A 13,703-nucleotide genomic window follows, 5' to 3' on the forward strand; every position below is an offset into this window, starting at 1 on the left:
ATAAAACCTCAGTACACAAGGAAGGGGGTTTCTATTTTCTTTTGAAATTTTGGTTGTGAGCTGGTATGGTGATTTGGGATTATTAGCAGTTTAGTATTTCTCCCACTCCCACACTTGCTAATAAATGCTTGCCTATCAGCTTCTGCTGAGCTCAGCAATGGTGTAGTCTACAGGGTACCAAGGGCAGAGTCTACTACAAGACATTCTCACTTTGTGCCATAATGAGGGCTTGGGACCAGATGATAGTAATAGAGTGAGAGTCTGAACGCTAAAGAGTTTGGCCCTCTCAAATTTCTGGACCAGCAAGAGGAAGACGAAAATCAGTCCAAGCAAATATGTCCCTGTTTCCTTGTGGCTACAAATTGCTAAAAGGACCTTGACAGAGGCAATTAGACCTCATCAGGTCTGATATTGGAAGGGTATGATGCCCAGACAGCAGAAGGTCCTTAATCTGATACCTCAACAAGGAATTGTTGACCTGCACAGAAAAGAATAAACCACTGATCCTTCCTTTCTTAGGTGGATCCCTGTTAACTGAATCTGAGCCAGTGACAAAACAAAGTTAACATCCTTGGATGTTCAGCAGTTCACAGAAGGAAGAACATGTAGCAAAAGGACAATCCCCCTAATGACACAGAGCCGTTAGAGGAGATTCAAATACAAATACCTTCCTGTACTTTTCAAACTGGATTTAAAATTTTTAAAAATTTAATTTTATAGATAAATTTTAAAGGATTATTACTATTAGAACTCAAACTAATAAACTGGGAGATAAACTAGGAAAACTATTTCAACCTTGATCAAAAATGTAAAAGTCCAGATCAAAAATACAAAAAGATAGAAATCATGAGAAAAAAAGTCAATGTATTTGTTCAAGACCACCAAATCATGACCAATATGCATGGTAGAATGGGAGAAAAAAAGAGACAACACATGAAAAAGAGACAAGAGGCAATTATTTAACAAAAATTGGTGATTATTTTTCTGAACTACCCAAAGACTTGAGCTTGCACACTAAAAATTCTCTGTGAGTACCAGGTGAAATTGAAAAAAACAGTTGAAGAAATTGAAGAGAAAAATCTCAGAAGCTTCCAAAGAGAAACAACAAGATATATGTACAGGAAAATATCCAAGTATCTATCAGTAGATAAGTGAATAAAACAGCTATGGTACAATTACCCAATGGAATATTACTCAGCCATAAAAAAGAAGGAAATTTTACCTTTTATGACAGCATGGATAGACCTGGAGAACATTATGCTAAGTGAAATAAGCCAGTCAGAGAAAGGCAAGTCCATATGATTTCACTCATGTGGAATCTAATGAACAAACTCAGCTAACAAGTAAAAAGAGAGAAAGATCCATCAATAGAGAGCAGGCTGACAGTTGGGGGGTGAGGGTGGGGGTGCAGAGATTGAGCAAAAAAGAAAAAAAGAAAGAATTCATTGATACAACCAGTGTGGTGGTTGCGGGGAGGAGGAAGGGATTAAGTTGGAAGAAGGTGTAGGGGGGATAAATGGTGATGGGGGAAAAAATGATGAAAAAGATTTTGCACAGCAAAGAAACCATGAAAAAAATGAAAAGATAACCTACTTAGTGGGAATAGATATTCACCAATGATACATCCAAGAAAGGGTCAATATCCAAATTTTGTAAAGAACTCACACAACTCCCCACCCCACCCCTAAAAAACACAATCCAGTTAAAAAATGGTCAGAGGATCTAACTAGACACTTCTCCAAAGAAGACAAACAGATAGTCAATAGACATATAAAAAGATGCCCAACATCACTAATTGTCAGAGAAATGCAAATTAAAACCATGACATATCACCTCACACCTGACAGAATGGCTATCAATAGGTGAGGATGTGGTGAGAAGGGAACCCTAGTGCAGTGTTGGTGGAACTGGAAATTGGTGTAGCCACTGTGGAAAACAGTATGGAGGCTCCTCAAAAATTAAAAATTGAACTATCTTATGACCCAGCATTTCCATTTATGGATATTTTCCTATAATCTAAAATACTAATTTGCAAAGATATGTGCACCCTTATGTTTATTGCTGTGTTAGTCAAGATATAGAAGCAACTTAAGTGTCCACCAATAGCCAATTTAATATACCACTCTTCTTCATTGAAGCTATAATCTTCATTTATGATATTCCATATATATCATATATATATGATATTCCATTATATATATATACACACACACATATATACATTATATACATATATATATATATATACACACACATATATATATAATGGAATATTACTGGACCATAAAAAAGAATTAAACCTTACCATTTATGACAACATGAATTTACCTAGAATATATTACGCTAAGTTAAATAAGCCAGAGAAAGACAAATACCATATAATTTTACTTATATGTGAAATCTCAATAACAAACTAAACAAACAAACAAGCAAAACAGAAACAAGTTCATAGATACAGAGAACAAGCTGAGAATTGCCAGATGAGATAGGGGTTGGGGGAACTGGATGAAAAAGGTGAAGGGGTTAAGAAGTGCAAATTGGTAGTGACAAAATAGCCACAGGGATGTAAAGTACAGCATAAGGAATAATCAATAATATTGTAATTGACTATAGTCAATAACATTGTAATAACTATGCATGGTGCCAGGTAGGTATTAGATTTATCTGGGGGAATCACTTCATAAATTATATAAATCCACTATGCTGTATACCTGAAACTAATATAAAATAATATTGAATGCCAATTGTAATTAAAAAATAAAATAAAATAAAAAAATATATAATAAAAATCATCTCAGTTCCATAAAAAGAAAGAATTATTTTGGGCCCTTGAATGATATACACTTCTAAAATAATTTACTGAACCATGAAGATATTTACTGTCAATCCTGTATCCTAGGAGAGGCTCTACAGAGCAGCAAAGTCATGGGTTTAATTTCACAGAAGTCAGTGCAAATATTCTGAGCATGAAGTGGCATGAACACATCATTCCTTGATTCACATCAGGAATTACACCTTACTTCTTCCCTTTGTAAAGAAATATGCGTATACACTTCCCTCTGCTGGAAGACAGAGATTATATAGAGACACAATTCCCTCACTAAGTGTATGGGGAAAAATTAGAATCACTGAACTTCCAACTAACTTTATTTTACCAGTTGTAATCTACAGTCCACTAAAAACGGGTTCCAGAATATGGAAAAATGGTCGCAAAGCCAACAGAAGATGTGTTTTGAACTATGAGTTTTGGTTTATATCATAGATATTCTAAGATATAATAAATACAAATCTAATAAATAAGTATACTCATATTCTTATTCATAAATTTTTTCTCTGAGAATTTTTTTAATGAGTTAATTTCCTAAATTTAGGCTTCTGAACAAATTTAGCTGTTGTTCAAGTATTCTTGGACTACAAAGTTAAGGTGTTTTAACTTTGGTCATGGTGAATCCTCATCATGACCAGCTAAAATACAGCTTTTATAAGTGAAAAAGGAAGAGAAACATGAACATTTAAAAAAAATTTACCTCTATCAGTCACTTCCCTATATTTTTTATTATTATTTTGTTTGGGAACTCAGGAGCAAAGAGTTGGAGTGATCATACACCTAATTCCATAGTACATTATCACCATTGGTGCTTACGGAGCCCATCAAAACTGCTCTCTCAGTTTAATCTCCCACTAGCAGTACAAGGGAATTCCCTTCTACTCACACCCTCACCATCACTTGGTATTATACATTTCTCTACATTTGTGAAATAAAAGGAGAATAATTTTTACCTGAAAATAAGGTGATGGACCTTAACCCTGAACAATTTATGGCACACCGAATTTGAGGGTGACCAGTTAATATGAAGAAGTGTTTTTCATACTCCATTAAAAAGATTTCTATGTAATATTCTTCCATTACATAAGCAGAAGGTATATAGAGAAAATGGAATTTATATATTTCCTAGAAAACATGTACCTTTCATTATTTGGTCAAATCTCTTTATTTGAAACATATCTGAAGACTCATTGCCACATGAGTAATTTTTTTCCCTTTTTTTAAAAAAAATTGCATGTAGTATAAAGCAGAGAGAAATTAAATTAATGGACATGAACCTTTACACTGATACTTGGAAAATTCAAGTGACCATCTGAAAATAAAAGAAAATAAGAAGAAAAGTAATTATGCCATAGAAAATAAAAAAATGAAAAGTAAACCACATTCATCTAATGACAGTCTTTTCTTTCCCCAAATTTATTTCTATATTGACTCTGGTCTTGAAAGCAAGAGAAAAATAGAAAAATTGTTATATTTTAAAAACTAAACATGAGTATCAGGTGCTTTTAATACATTTAATTGCCAACTCAAAAAAGAATGCTAGATTACAAGATAGCTACTGTATGGTAAGTCAATAGAAAAAATACTTTCCAAAGAGTTATGAATTAAAGACAATTATTTAGTAATGAATAGAAACAACTATCTACAATAACTTAATTGGCCTGACATTTGAAACCAAAACTCTAAAGGAGAGCTTCAAATCACTTTGTGATTAAAATAGAATTTAGGCTTCTGAAGTAATTTAGCTAAAAGTTATTAGAAGTGTCTAATAGTTATGGTACATAATGAAGTTGGGCTTTATGTTTTCATGAATGAAGATGGAATAAATAATGGTGCCAAGAATGACTTACTGTATAACTGTGATCAGCTCTTCTAAGAGACCCAGTACTGAAATTTTCTTCTATTATTTGACACATAACATTAAGCAGAACCTGTTTTATGGTGTAGAGGGAAAAAACACCTCAAATTCTTCCTCTCACATCCCTATAGATTGATGATGATCTAAAGATTTTTTAGGAAGGGATGACTAATGTGTAAAACTGGAGTTTCCAGTATTCTACTAATGCTGCAGAAAAAAGAAAAAACAATGCTGGAGTGGGAACTGGAAAGGGCTGGGTTTTGTTATGCTAATAGACACAATTTATTTCTAACTGAGGACAAAATGCAGTATCTAAGTGGAGTAATCCTCCAGCTGGGCAGGAATCATTATTTTCTATTTTCTTCTTTTAATTTTTACTTTTCAAATACAATTTACTTTCAATATTATTTTGTATTAGTTTTAGGTGTAAAGCACAGGGGTTAGATAATCATATACTTTACACAATGTTCACCCTGATATTTTCAGTACCCACCTGGCACTATACATAGTTATTGCAATATTATTGATTATATTCTCTATGCTGTATTTAACATCTCTGTGACTGTTTTGTAACTACCATTTTGTACTTTTTAATCCCTTCACCTCTTTTCTCCCATCTCCCAACCTCCCTTCCCATCTGGCAACCATAAGTCTGTTCTCTGTGTCTATGAGTTAGTTTGAATTTTATTTGTTCACTTACTTTGTTCTTTAGATTTTACATATAAGTGAAATCATATGGTACTTATCTTTCTCTGACTGACATTTTACTGAGCACAATACTCTCTAGGTCCATCCATGCAGTCACAGATTATAAGATTTAATTCTTTTTTGTGGCTGAGGAACATCCCATTGAATGTATGTACCAACACTTTTTTACCTGCTCATCTATTGATGGACACTTGGGTTGCTTCCATATCTTGGCTATTGTAAATAATGCTGCAATGAACACAGAGATGCATATATTCTTTTGAATTAGTGTTTTGTTTTTTTCTGGATAAATCCCCAGAAGTGGAATCTCTGGGTAATAAAGCAGTTCTATTTTTAATTTTTTAGTAACCTCCACACTGTTTTACATAGTGGTTACACCAATCCGCATTTCTACTGACAGTGCAAGAGGGTTCCCTGTCCTCTACATTCTCGCCAACACTTGTCATTTGTGCATTTATTCAAGTGTGAATTTATTGAAGATAGCCATTATGGCAGCTGTGAGGTGATATCTCATTGTGGTTTTAACTTGCATTTCTCTGACAATTAGTGACATTGAGCATCTTTTTATATGCCTATTGGTCATCTGCATATCCTCTTTGGAGAAATGCCTATTCAGGTCGTCTGTTGGTTTTTAATGGAATTGTTTGTTTTTTGGTGTTGAGTAGTATGAGTTCTTTATAAATTTTGAATATTAACCCCTTATCAGATTATCATTGGAGAATATCTACCCATTCAGTAGGTTGTATTTTCCTTTCGTTGATGGTTTCCTTTGCTGTGCAAAATTTTTTAGTTTGATGAAGTCCCTTTTGTTTATTTTTTCTTTTGCTTCCCTTGCCTTAGAGATATATCAGAAAAGATATTAAGAGAAATATCAGAGATTTTACTGCCTATGTTTTCTTCTAGGATTTTTATGGTTTCACATCTTACGTTTAACTCTCTAATCCATTTTGAGTTTATTCTTACCAATAATAAACTATCAGAAAGTGAAACTAAGAAATCAATCCCATTTACAACTGCTTCATAAAAAATACCTAGGAGTAAATTTAACCAAGGAGGTAAAAGACCTGTAATCAGAAAGTTATAATATCCTAAAGAAATGGAAAAAGATACAAATAAGTGAAAGCATACACCATGTTCATGGGTAGAAAACATTAACATCACTAAAATGTTCATACTACCCAAAGCAATCTATAGACTTAACACAATCCCTATCATAATACCAATAGCATATTTCACAGAACTAGAACAAGTAATCCAAAAATGTACATGGAACCACATGAAACCTCAGATAGCCTGAGCAATATTGAGAAAAAAAGAACAAAATTGGAGTTATCATGCAACCTGATGTTAAACTATACTACAAAGATATATCATTCAAAACAGCATGGTACTGGCATAAAAACAGTCATATAGACCAATGGAACAAATAGGAGCCCAGAAATAAACCATGTCTACATGGTCAATTAATATTTGACAAAGGAGGCAAGAACATAAAATGGGGTAAGGGCAATCTCTTTAATAAATGGTGCTAAAAAAATTGGACAGATACATGAAAAAAATGAAACTAAACCACCTTACACCATATACAAGAATTAAACTCAAAATGGATTAAAGATTTACTACTTTCTTTTATATAAAATAAACACCAGTGGGCTGAGGGCTGTCCTTACTCAACTGCAATTACGGAATAAGACAAAGGGGGAATTGCTCCTGGTTAATCATGAGTTGTTACCATTTTGTTGTTGCTATCTCAGATCTTTTCTCCTTTTTCTGATCTCAAACAGGGAGGGAGGAAGTATAGTCTCATCAGGACTAATCTCTTTCCCTCTTCTTATATTGACTAAGAGGGTAGAGAGAATAGTTGTCTGATCACACTTCCCAATTTGGGCCTTAGCTTCAATTCCTGGGAATGAAGGTAGCTTGAGCTAGCAAGAACAACCAATCATGCCAGAAATAAATACACGTGTAGTTTATAATAGGAAGGGTAAAGGAAAATGAAAACCATAAAGAGATCCATTAGCATTCTAAACCTTTGCCAGGCTAATGAGAAATAGGAGTATCACACTTGTTTCTTTCCTAGTTGGAATGCAGGTTAAATCCAGAGTCCCTTGTATGTTAATAAGAATGGTTTTGTTATTTGAAATGTCTGATATACTGCATTGGACACTTAGAGGTAGGGTTAACTAGAAAAGAAAAGGGGATCATTCTGTCCATCTTAAATATGAGATATTTGGCATAGAAATTGTTAAAGAGAAAACCATTAGCCCAAAATAGTATCACTTGTGCTAAAGCCCATGATTCCCAAACCTAGATTTAATACTTGACTTAACTTCTGTTTCAATCTCTTCCAGAAACATAATCTTAATCAACCAGTCTGGAATTTTCTGGTCAACACCAGTGAGGTAATCTGTCACATGTCACATGGACTCTCTTTGCCATCCCCCCCCCCCCAGAAAGAAGAAGAAATCTGCATGATAAAAACCCTTGTCATTCCCTTCTCCCAAAAGAGGTCCTCAGCTAAAAATAATCTTTTGTTTTTTTGGTAATAGTTCCATTGCCCTATCCTTCTTTCTATAAATCCTTCCATTTTATACAACCCCTCTGAGTGCCTTTCTATTGCTAGATACATTGCTTCCTGATTTATAAATTGCTTAATAAATCCACTTAGATCTCCAAATTCACTCAGTTGAATTTGTTCTTTAACAAAACCACTTATACTATCCCAGTGAAATGAGCTGCAAGAGCAGCAGTACAAGCCCCAGCAATAGAGTGGGGTTACCTCAGCCTCTTAGGTACACCATTCATATTTCTCTTCAAGAGAGAACCTACAATGAGGAGTGTAGTTAGCTGACGGCTTCCAGCTGCTGTACCATCAGGATCTGCTGTAGTACAAATGCTGAGGCCATGTTTTTCCTACATGGTTCCAACAATGACGGAATATGGTGGCCATTCCTGCCCAATGAAGGAATATCATTACTCTAGCCCTTTTACTCACTTTGGCCTGGCCAAGTTCAGCATGCAAAATGAGACAAAAAAGAAGGTAGTAGCTGTCCCCTGGAGAGTAAAGATCAGTAACCGATGTTTTTTCTGTAAATCTGAATTTGGAAAGGAAGGGACAACATGAAATGTTACCTTCCTGTCTTAACCTAGCATCACAGATAGAGACTTTATTTTCCCAAGATTTTGTCTGCAGGTTCTGGAGTGAGTGATGTGTCATAGATGTCCTCATTTTGTCCTTGGCACCAGAAAATATGTTATTAGACAGACCCTTGAGTTGGAGGGAGAGGGCTGACCCCTCTTCAGCTCTTGTCAATCTTGTAGGAAAGATTTCAAATGAGTGACACTGAACAGCAGCATTATAACAAGCTAATTTATTAAGGAAACAAAGCAAGCAAATTTATTAGGATGCAAGGCAAGCAATTTATTAAAAATAATTGGCATAAAACACAGTGGGCACCCAGTTAACCTGAGTGCATGTCTAGCCAGGGTTTAAGGGGTTTTATAAATTTCTTCCTATAGGTTTCAAGGTTCCTCTGCTGGATATTCTGGATATCAGGTTAGGTTTTAAGGTCCCCTTTTACTTTTTGTGTCTTTTCTTGGGATGTTTGTACATACACCTGGTCATCTTGTTTGGCAAGTCCTAAGACAGCTGACTTCATAGTTCAGTGGGTGAGATAAAACTCCCCTTTTTTCTTTCCCCCTTCCCCTTCCTGCCTTAGCAGTTCCAGGGTGTATTTTCCTGTTAGGGAGGAGAGGTATTAACCATTTGCTTTCAAGTGTCCTTGATTTTGGGATTCAAAAACTGGCTATGAGCTGCCCAAACGGTTTGACCTTGTTTAATTTTTTTGTCTGTTTTCTTATTCCACTTGCCCTGGCTTACTGATCCATCTCACTTCCTTACTGAAACCAGAGTCTCATGCCTTTATAAAACATCAAAACAAATTTCTTAAAGCCGAGATGCCTACAAATCAACTTTTGATTGACTCTTTTCTCTATTTATAGAATTTAATTTGGAATTCTAAGTATTATTTAAAAATGTGTTGATGATTTATTTCCTTTTGAATTTCCCTAAAATAATATGTATGTTTTATGAATATATAGATGTCTCCATAATATCAAAAATTATCATTAGTCTTATAATATTAAACACTTGACTAATGTCAAAGGAAATATTTAATTCTTTAATTTTTAAGAAGGCAAATATTTAACAAAGACCTTATATTATGAAAAAGGTAGCTTGCATATTCTTAACAATCTAATTTTTCTTCTAATATGAATTCTTTAAAATTTTTTAAATCTGAAGAGACCTGTTTCCAATAATATAAGTATATATAGTCATGTGACATTCCCTCTTCATATTACCCTGAATTTTATAATGTATAGTTTTATAATTTATAAAAGTTGTGATTTTGGGGGAAAACATAGTTATTTAGTCTTAGGCCCTTGGTCATCTCTCCATCTCACCTCTTAGAGTTACTTCTTGACTAACAGAATAGTTTCTGTATGAGTCATTATCTTCTGAAAGCTAAGGCATGATATCATAAGGAAAACAAATTCCCATATGTGCTGCCAGGAAATCAACCATCAGAAAGAGCAAACGACTTTTTGAGATATTGGGACACTCACAAACTGAGGTATTTTAACTCTTACATTTCGTCCTTCCTCTTCCCACATCTATATAATTTAGATTAGGCACACTTCCTGACAGAAGCATGTTCAATTTTCCCCTATTTGGTTTGTAGGAATATATTGTTTAATACTATTTAAATTAAAATCTGTTTTGTAGATAATAAAAGTCACATAATCATTTTAACATTCATAGCTGTATAAACGCAAAAGTAAATTCTTCAACATAGTTTACATTTAATAAAATTAATTCAAATAAACAAACTTGTTTTAATATTCTTAATAAAATGTCTGTATTCAATATATACAGACATAGTAAACTTTGGAAAAAGTAAATTGATGTTATTCTTAAGTGCCTGTGCTAGTAGTTTAAAAGGAGGATCATAATTGATTTATCAGTTGTAATAATAATTAGAATTGTCATCGCTTCTCGGCCTTTTGGCTAAGATCAAGTGTAGTATCTGTTCTTATCAGTTTAATAATTAGAATTGTCATTCTCTCTAGTGTTCTTATGTAAAAATAGTATAGATTATATCTCTATATACTATATAAGATATTGAGGTAATCCAGGGATAATACTGTATTTCAGATTACTATTTGACTCAAAACTTGAAACTGAAACTTTCTGTTTTCTCTCTTCTTGTATTTCCTGCCACATCAAATGCATTAGATTTGTACAATGGCGTTGATGCTTCTACTAAAGAAAAGTAATTGAAACAAGGCTCAAAATGAGGGGAGCAACCTCACCCCTTTACAGAGATGAGTGTGTCCAGCTCCTATTATATTTTGAGAGACAGGTGAATAACAGATGTTTTATCCTGGACTCTGATGACTCCTTTTAGGAACCTAGTGGCATGAACATATGCAGGGCCTAGTCCTCAGCAATGCCATGGTGATAAGTGTGTCTGTTCTGTGTGACGGTCTATTCTATTAGACACCTAAATTGTTAATCCCAGTATTATTTGTTATATGGACTTATGAGAAATGAAATATTACATGTGGGCAAGCACAGTGTGGAATTCATGTCAGCGTTCCATCTCGCATGGGGGTGACCAAAGGTTTCTAAGGTTCTGGCATTTTTCCTTTATAAATTCAACTTTCAGAGATAGGAGATATTTTTGGAAATTCTTTCATTTCACTTTAGTGACCATTTATATGTCTTTTATCCACAAATGAAGTAAAAGTTCTTCTTGAATGTATATACAAATATTAAGCTCCTCTTGGACAAATTATTAAAGCAATAACTTCATATATTTACTCTCTACTGTTTAAAGTAGTGATTATTTTGTTTAGAATCATTGTTAGCGGTAGCATTATCATTGTGGGTGTTTTCTCCTTTGGGCTTCAAGAATACCAGTATTTGGGATTTTAATATAAAAGTACAACTCCTCACTATTTATAAATTTACATACTTTGTTCCTATTCTGTATGAACTGACTGGGCACTACCAAACTTTCTAACTGGCAGTGTGAAGGTGAGCAACAGATGTAGCTGGTAGTAAAGAATGGTCAGAAACTGCTCAAGTCAGGAGGCTTGCTCGAGCTAGACTGGGCCACAAGAGGCAGGGTATGAAATGGTGAAGGGGATGCTGCCAGGAACAACTGAAACCCATCCAAGACTGGCAACTCTCCCATGTAAAACAGAGGAAATTGGCTCTGGTATACTGCAGAAAGAAAGGCAGTAGAAGGTCAGGGTTAGCTTGTCGTGAGCCCCAGGAGATGCTGAAAATGGCGTAAGGTCTTTGCTCCTCTGAGGTAGAACCTCATTTGGCTAAAACTGTTTTACTCTTAGTTTTCCTTCTGTGGAGTTGGGTCCTCTTTCCTTATGTCAGAAGCCCACAATTTCTGTCCTGATTAGAACACCAGAAGAATGTGCCATTCTTAGATGGTATCACAGGGTGGTGGGAAAGAGACCCCTTCTTCTCTATCCTTAGGAAATATGTTTTCTTAGTCAGGAAAAATATTCTATCAAGAACCAGGATCTTGATAGTATGACCCTGAGTTTTATCTTTCCAGGCTGATAACTGTAGTGTTTTTAGTCTGCTTTTGTGAGGAGCTATTTCATTCCCATGGCTATTTTGTGATCCTCTTCTTAAGGGTTTATAGTTCTGCTAAATTTTTCCAGATCTGTGAACACACTAAATGAATGAATCTTAATCCCTTGAGTTATTCCAAATAAACTATTGATCCCCTGGTCTAAACTACATTTATAAAGCTTGATGAAGTCATATTCTTCAGGAGCCTCAAACAACTTCTAAAGCATAAAGAAAAAGCCCCAGGTATTGGCATACAAATAGGTAAAGAAGGTAACCCAGAACAGCTGATGTTATGATTATTGAAGCTTCAATCCCAATTTTGTTTATCTCAAAATATGTTAAATTATTAGTTAAACTAGAATCTTAAGATATATTCTAACATGTTGGAATCTGAAAATTAAATGAAATATTTTAAGTAATTTTGCCTTAGTCTCTCAAATTTTTAGGTAAGATACAGGATGCTTACAAAAATGTACCAATTTTTAAACCAAAACAGGAGTAGAACAATGATTTCTAAAGACATGCAATACCACATATAAGTAACACAGATCAATTTAAAAGTTTTTACAGAACAGTTAGGTAACAAGATTTTTAGCCTCAAATAAAATTTCCCACAGTCCCCTTCACCACTCAAAGAAATGACTGAACATCTATTCCCACACAATAACATATGGGGTATTTATGGAGATAAGTGAACTAAGCTCTATTTTCAGGAGTCCTGGTATGGTGAGATTGAGTTATTTTAAACACATTTTTGAAGCACAACATATATGACACATGCTAGAAAGATGGTATTAATAATATGGACTAGATCAAACTTAGAAAATGTGAAGAAAGTTGGATTATAGTGATTTCAACTTGTCTGGCTGATGAAGCCAATAAATCTATCTTTACAGCTGCTTAGACAAAACCTACTTAAAAGTATTTCTGTGATGCTCAGATCAGCATCAAATTACTCTTGTCACAAACCTTAATCCTCCTGCCCATAATTCTTCAATTAATGAAGCCCTTGTCTAATTCCAATACCCCTAGTGGAAGACTACCTCCAGTGACTGGTTTTCCTGGCCTTGAGTCAGGTGGCCAATAGTTTTGGAACATTTTGACTGATCTAGAATACCCACTGCCTTGATATCCTCTTACATTCTTTTTAAATACATATTTTTAATTGATTTTTAGAGAGAGAAAGGGAGAGGGAGAGAGAAAAACATCGATATGAAAGCATAACATCAATCAGCTGCACGTTCCCTATCAGGAATAGAGCCCCACATCCCGGCACATGCCTTGATGAGGAATCAGTCTGGCAACCTTTTGGTGCATGAGACGACACTCAATCAACTGAGCCACACTGGCCAGGGTCCACTCACATCCTTTTACTTGCTGGTGTCTCACCCTTGGTTCACATGGGTAAACAGTCTCAATCCTGGACTGTTTTGCCTTGTGCATCATCATATTTTCTTTCGTGGATTATGTCTTAGTCTGCCTGTGTCCATTTGGTCTGCCTGTGTCCTCACCCCACCATTATACTTGAAACAAATAAAGAACTCAGATTTTGTTTCCATATTTATATTCTTAAGCTATTATACAAGTCTTTGACTTATCCTCCAGGCTGAGTCCCAGGCATAATTCCTTGATTACCAATTAGAAACAGT

The 13,703-nt window shown here is 34.7% G+C and overlaps 1 pseudogene; it reads left to right on the plus strand.

The window, feature by feature from the left end:
* The first annotated feature begins 10,441 nt into the window (after positions 1–10,441).
* Positions 10,442–10,559, plus strand: LOC148092211 (U2 spliceosomal RNA; annotated as a pseudogene).
* The last annotated feature ends 3,144 nt before the right edge of the window (positions 10,560–13,703 follow it).

The sequence above is a fragment of the Miniopterus natalensis genome, chromosome 10 (assembly GCF_054644295.1).
Source record: "Miniopterus natalensis isolate mMinNat1 chromosome 10, mMinNat1.hap1, whole genome shotgun sequence".
Taxonomy (NCBI): Eukaryota; Metazoa; Chordata; class Mammalia; order Chiroptera; family Miniopteridae; genus Miniopterus; species Miniopterus natalensis.